Source organism: Brachionichthys hirsutus, unplaced genomic scaffold, assembly GCF_040956055.1.
Source record: "Brachionichthys hirsutus isolate HB-005 unplaced genomic scaffold, CSIRO-AGI_Bhir_v1 contig_809, whole genome shotgun sequence".
In the NCBI taxonomy this organism is placed as follows: Eukaryota; Metazoa; Chordata; class Actinopteri; order Lophiiformes; family Brachionichthyidae; genus Brachionichthys; species Brachionichthys hirsutus.
In genome coordinates, this window is record NW_027180564.1 from 46235 (window position 1) to 53822 (window position 7588).

Below are 7588 nucleotides of genomic sequence, written 5' to 3' on the forward strand. Positions count from 1 at the left end.
CCCAAGTTGAATTTGAACCTGCAACCTTCTTGCTGTGAGGCAGCAGCGCTGCACCACCGTGTTGCCCCGATGCAGATTGTGTTGGATTTATTACATTGAAGAACAACTAACTGAAGTTTTCCCGGCACACATTACTTCCTCTCAGTCATTTGATCCTTTTGCACCTGCCTTTGTTCCAGGCTACAAGCTGTCAAACGTTCACCGCTCCAATATGTCATCCCTTCTTTCATATTATTCTCGGATTCACTCAGCTTTTGCTGTCTCTTCGTTGAACCCAGCGTACCATTTGCCCAAAGCAACGCATCCGCCGGACAGGATTTACAGCCAGCTGCCGACTCGGACCTTATATAGTATTTTCATTTTACTATTCTTACAGACGTGTAATTATTGTCACTTCATTGCTGTTGTATAACATTTCTTTTGTTGCCTTTGAATGGAAAATCTCTGTTTAGCATCACACTCACTAACCAAAATGATCCTTGATCATTTTGTCCCACTTATCTCTTGACAGTTCTTAATATACCATCTGACAGTTTCTACACACACACACACACACATCTAAACTGTGCTCAACATGCATCCTGTGTCTCATCCGATTTAACAGCTTGATGGAACAATAATTAATAACCTCTAAAAGAGTTTGTGTCCGGACATGAAGATGGGCTGCTGCAGAGCAGGAAGGGCATTAATTAAAATGAACTCGACATTTCATTATATAATTCAGTTTAACGTTTTGGTTGACAACAACAACCAGTGATCTCACCGTTCCAGAGGGAGTTTTGTATACCCAGGGTTACATTTGGAAAATGTTCTCCTAAATGGTTTCAGACGACCAGAACCCTCGATAAACCTTTTAGCCAAGGACAGGTGCAATCTTTATATTTGTATTCTGGTGCATAACAAATTGTTCTAATGTATTTTTTAATCTACTTTTTCAGGAAAAGAAAAGAAATTCATGCCAATTAAATGCACTAACCCCCCTGGCAAAAATACTGCTCATCTACTAGTCCTCATTAGGCTGGAACCTTGGGAACTTTGCAGCAACTAAAACATTTGGTTTAGAATGTTTATCAAGAAAAAAGTTTGCAAAGACTTGAGCAGTGGACACTTGTCTTCATAACAACTTTTTTTTTTTGGTCATGGTTTAAACAAGGTCTTTCCTTCCATTTAGTGGAAGATTTAAAGGAATAGCTCTAGAGATGAGAAGATTGATATCACTTTCATTCATTAAAGTGATATTGATCTTCTCATCCCACACCTGGCAGGAAAGTGATTACGCCTATTTCCTACAAGGTCAAACTATTCCTGCCAGTATGCTGTGATATTTCAAATAAAAATAAATAAAGTTTGTGCCCCAGTCCACAAAGGAAAGTTTGAAAGACTGGCAGGCAAAGCCTGAACTGGATGGAACGACTTGACCTTTTGGGATGTCAGCAGCGACGTGTCACCAAGTACCCAACCTCAGCAATGCAGCAGAATATTATACATTCAGCAGAGTATTCTGGCCATGTGATCCTGCTATGGTAGAAAATATAAAATCAACAGGCTGCATTTACTCCACTGAAGGTTAATCAGGGTTTTTTTTCCAAGCTGTTGCTTTTCTGTTGCCATATATTGAACATTCAAGCTCATTTACTTAAATGTCCTCCAGTTACTACTTTGATTTCATTTGCATTTACAAATTGCATTTTCTCCTGAGCCTTGCCACTGACTCCTTTCTATTTACCAAAGTTAAAGAATGATACTCAGCCACCCCCTCCTTTCGGGAGGGGTTGGTAAATATCACCTCCGAAGCCTGATGTAGCCTTGTTGAATGATATGTGTTAAAATTGCCGCCACGCATTGCTCCCTTTTAGAAATTGACAAGCATCTCTGCAGAGCTGAAACACAAATAACCTTCAGTGATGGACGACTTTGCGGAGTGGATAAACTGAGGAATTTGGCAGTTGGGACGCATAATCAATTCAGATGATGTAGCTAATGGTCTAAATTGTCTTAAACATCTCTCATTCACATACTTATAGCACTGAAGTGTTAATTTCACTTAATCTATGGTCCCACGATGTTGCTATAATTAAGATTTAAGTGCAATTTACACCCCTGTTATGGTGCTAATGGTACTGTTGCTTCAGGCAGAAAATTTAAACAAATGGCAAATGTATCCTTTGCACAAGAAAATCCACATCTGTCTCCCGTTTTTAGACTGATCGAAATCCCACGGTTGACAAATCCGTGGCTAGTCTAAAGGTCTTACTATGTTTCTGGAAACTCCAAGGGTGAGGACACAATAATGAAGCACATGTGCAATGCCACGCCTAAAATATAGCCCTTATACTGCAGCAACTTAAGAAGGATTTTGATTAAAAATAGTGCAGGACGCTGCGGTGACTAAACCTACGAATTTTTTTTAATCAATCCTGCATTGTTTCCCTGCGTTATCACTCCCTGGGAATCGGTCACAAGTCTGCGCTGCCTTGGCCTTTGCATTTACAGAAAAATGATGAATTTCCTTTGCCTTATTATTCAGGTTAATTGGCTGGTTTGACAGGGTTAGCGTTTAGTTAATGGGGACGGTGCACATCAAACTCAATTTACAGTCCTCCAGAGGGGTTGTAATGAGAAGTCTCCTTTTTCCTTTATTTCACAACCATCTACTGGCCACAATTATGATGGAATAAATCAGACAGAAATGAGTCCTGTGTGAGCTACTGGTTCAGGCTACAACGATGAGCAGCACTATTGTCCACTTCATATGAATCACTTTAAGTAGTTGGACCAAGGCAAATAATGGACAGCAACTGCAGCAATAAAACTGCTTTGTTTCCAGAAATGTGGCAAAATGGGGGGAAAAATCTAGTTCCCACACTGGAATATTAACATTTGATTCCATGGTTTAGTCTTGGTTGAGTTTGACATTTAGTGTTATACTCGTTACAACCAGCGTATTTTGGCTGAAATGTATGTAATCATTACATTCCTCTTGAGAGCAAGAGAAAGACAAAAAATAATTAGTGTAAAATGGGGAAAAACTACCCAATCTATTCTGTAGTTTCCCAATAAAAAAAATGTAGCAAAAATTTTATTTCTGTTTAAATTCATGCAACATAATTTGTTTCAGAAAGCAATGCTTGAAATGAAAAAGATATCCACACCAGTATAGAAAGTTAGTCTGGAGCCAGGATTGTCAACGTCATTCTGTTAGATTTCACAGCTAGCCGCGTTATTAGTCTGATAATATTAAGAAAAGTCCCCCAAAAGTCACAAACACCAAAACCTGGCTATAGAAATCCAGGTTGCACAAAGCAGACGGCCATCATCTAACTGCGACTTAGATTAAAATACCAATGAGCTGTGACAGCTGGTGCCACGGAGAAGCAGCTGCTCTGAATTTAGCACACCTTGCAGTTATTTTGCAAATAAAATGTGTCACTACACCTGGATTCCTCAAAAAGATCTCCAAATTAGAAACAAATACATCAGTTTAAGATTAGAATTTCAGTTTTCCCAACAAGACATTTTAATTCTATTTAGCAAAAAAAAAAAAAAAACATGTCACCAAGCTGTAAAAGGTGCTCAACCCCCCTGAGCTATTCCTTATTGAAGTTTTTGATCTGTCAGAAGAAAAAAAACTCATCCTGATCATTTCTCAGCTTGCCTTGCTGTTTAGTGTTTGTTCTTGTGCTGGATGCAATTAAGGACATGTAATCTAATCAAGCCTGAGTAATCAATCAGCTACTAGAATGGAAGATGTTTTTTTTGTGTTTTTTTTTTTGAAGGAGCACAAACTTAAATATGAAATAAGTAAGAGGGGTTGAGCAGGTGGAGGAGTTCAGTAGTGAAGAGATAAAGGAAAATGAGTCCATCACATCTTAAGAGTCAAGGATCTGCTCCCGCATGACATAGAAGTTGGAAAACATCCAGCAGCTGAGCTATCAGGAGATGAACAAGAGGGCAGAATCAGTTTAAAGTTTCAATCAAAAGCTTTTTTTTTTGCTGCAGAATGTTGTGCACCCAGCGGTTCAATCATAGGGACAAATAAATCACGAGGAAGGAGGATGATGGACACTCTCATGGGATTGTTGTGACCAGAAGTTTTCCTCTACAAAAATTGTTCTTTGTTGCAAATAAAGTAAAAATAAAAAGGGCTGAATCATGGGAATGAATCAGATAGGAGATTGCAAAGATGTGGAAATGAGAGCCAAGAAAAGAAAGTGGAGAAAAGGATTGAAGGAAAAAACAGAATGAATTGAAAATAATCGCAGAAACAAATGTTTCTGCAAAACACACTGCTCCTCATAAAATATAAAATAAATAATACATTTTATTATTATTATTATAGCAATAATCAAGTCGTTAGCAAAGGACAGCTACCAGCAATGAAATCAAGTGTATTCTATGATGAAGTGGTTGCTAACACCAAGAAGAAGAAGAAGAAGAAGAAGAATTTAAATTACATTACAAGGTTAGTCTGGAGAGTTAGTCCTGACCCGCTGTGACCTGAACGGGAGCCACTATGGACCAACATATCCTTTTCCTATGATGCATATTTTTATGAAACAAATGTCTAGCTCTCCTCCCTTGTGCGTGATCCTTGGCTTCAGCATTTCCTCCAGAGTTTAAAAAAAAAACAAAAGAAGAATTTAAAGTTCATCAGTTCTGGATTATTACAGTCCCTGCTTCTGGTATCAAATGCGCTTGGCTGTACATTATTTGTGCTGAATAAGAGAAATTGTCTTTACAGCTTTGTGGTATTTTGGTCAGGTTATAGGCTGAAGCCACCAGGGACAGTTATTTTAAAAGCATTGCATTAAATTACAAGGATGCTAAAACAAAGTGAGAAGATGAGCACACCATAGGCAGCATTCTAGAACTCTAGTTCAGTGACCTTTGGCATTTCTGGCAGCCAAAACAAAGTAATGGCTATGTGGAAAAAAAACAACTCCTCACAGTACATTTGTGTCCACACACACACACACACAGAGAGAGAGAGAGAGAGAGAGAGAGAGAGAGAGAGAGAGAGAGATACGAACACAGGCTGTGAAAGCTTTATTCCAGGAATAAAGCTTCAGGGAAACTCCCCTAATCCCCTACACAACTACCATCATAAACATGATGGTAATGAACCCCAAATGATGCTTAATCACTTTATTGACTAACAGACACCTAGACACACACACATATATGAGCTGTTCTTTTTGGTTTTGACCTGCTCATTCAGAGGATATACGTAAAGGTGTGCAGTACTCAAGCCATTATCCACAATCCCATCTATACAATAAGTAGTTTCATCTCAGGAAATATTTCACATTTCAATTATGACATTTCTGCTAATCAAAGGTTGTGAAAACAACATTTTCAGTTCATGAATTAGCCACTCATATTTTTCAGAAAGACAAATAAAACCATTTAAGTGAGCCGGGTGAAGGCATCCAGGCGTGACAGTCTGTGTGACTAATCACAATGTTGTTAAGCGTCATGGGGCTCGTTTTCTGTCTGATGCAGGTTCCTATTGCAATTCATTCACTAGTTTTGACAGCATCGATGTTCCATGCCTTCTGTAGATGACTGACAGCCTTCAAATGCACTTTGACGGTCCTGTGAGACAGTCTTGACGCTTGCCTGATTGGGCCACTCCGGGTTCCTGTTTCAAGGGTTTGTATCTGGCTTCTCTGAATGATTTGTCATTTTCCAACTTATTTTGCAGAAGTTATTTCCCTAATGAAGTCCAGCCATAGTAAATTAGTTTGTTCTGATATAAAGAGGATATTTTAATGAAAACTGCGGCAGCCATGGCGGTTAAAACCTCAGCTCAGACTCCCAGTGGAACTTCAGGCTGTTGTGCTGCCAGCAGCCTCTTCACAAAACACTTTTCACAACTGCCTCTCCTTCCTCTCCCTCTGCTCTGAGTGGGCAGAAGAGGAATCAGAGTCAGATCATCCCTCTGGTTTTAATTAGGCTTTTTAATTTTAGTGGAAGTGATTTAAGCAAAGCTTCAACGGAAGAATAACGGAGCTCCTAACTTGTTCCATTTGGTGAAAACACCGGAGGAGGAGAAAAGTTAAATTTCCTCATTGGATGATTGAAAAGGTTTAAATGCTTTTTTCCCCCAGCCAAATCAGTATTTATATCTTTGCATACTAAATTAAACCAAAGTGTACTAAATTAAATGTATATTATATTATATATTGTAATAAGAATTGGCAAAGCTGCAATTTTATCAAGTGACAATTACATTTTCTCTATCTTTGTATCAAAATTTACAATAATGGTGAGAAATAAAACATTTACTGGGAACAAAAAACAAAAAATACAAATAAAGAGCTAAAATAAAGAAAAACTCAAAAAAACAACATGCATAGTTTTATATACTCGTATAACTCCCTCTATCCCGCATTTGGCTACAAGTTAATATCAGCGTCACATCTTATGTCTCAATGCATCATGGGAAGAGTCTTAAAATGTTTGATCTAACTCTGACAGGTTTCAGGAGGAATATCTCTACGCCCTGCATTCATCAAGAAGAAGAACAACAACAACAACAACTCGAACAAGACCCCATATGGGGGATAGTGTGTACCTCCAGATATGTTTTCATTGAACCTTCTGTCCATATTTTTCTTTGAGCAATCATTTTCAGAGATATGTTCTATTGTCAGAGGTTCCAAGTCCGGATGAAAGGACCTGCAATGAGGAAAGGGGAGATATGAGAGAGAGAAGAGTGTGGAAATATAATAGACAGGAAGAGAAGAGAAGGTAGAGAGGAAGGTTTATATATACACACAAACACACACACACGCACACGTGTTGCCAAGGAAACCTGAAAGCGTATGAGTCATGGATAAGAGCAATCAGAGGGGAACAGAGATTGAATGAGAATCAAATTAATATCAAAGATACAATGAAATGAGCCAGAGGGCAACCACAGTCATTTTTCTTTGGCAATATTTTGTCAACTGATATTTATTAGATAAATATATCAAATAGAATTCTCATATAATTTGCCTTTTATTGGAAGACAACAGATTGTCATGGCCCTGGGTTTCGACTTTCGAGTTCAATTATTTTGTGTTTTATTTTGTTATTTTGGGGCCATTTCTTGTAGTTTTATTTGTGTTATCCAATTGGTGGATCCCTTGTCGTATAGTTGATGTTCACGGTTCAGATAATTCTCCCTCTGCCTGTGGTCATTTATTTCCAGTTTGGTAGTTTACTGCTGGGTGGCACAGTGGAACAGTGGGTAGCACTGTTGCCTCACAGCGAGAAGGTTCTGGGTTCAGCTTATGTGAACTGGCCACACCAAATTGTGTGTGTGTGTTTGTTGTCTTTCATGTGACGCTGAGATGAGCTGGGGTCCTGTCCGGGGTGTAGCCCGCCTCTCGCCCGTAGTCCGCTGGTATAAGCTCCAGCAGACCCGTGACCAAGAAGGCGGATAAGCGACTATAGAAGTGGCGAATGCATTCTTCTAGTCTACAAGAAGATGAATGGATGGGTTTCCCTGGCCTCCCCCCTCATATGGTCTGCAAGTCTTTTATAATAAAATACACTTTTAAAATGTATTTTATTTTAAAATGTAAAATGTTATATATCA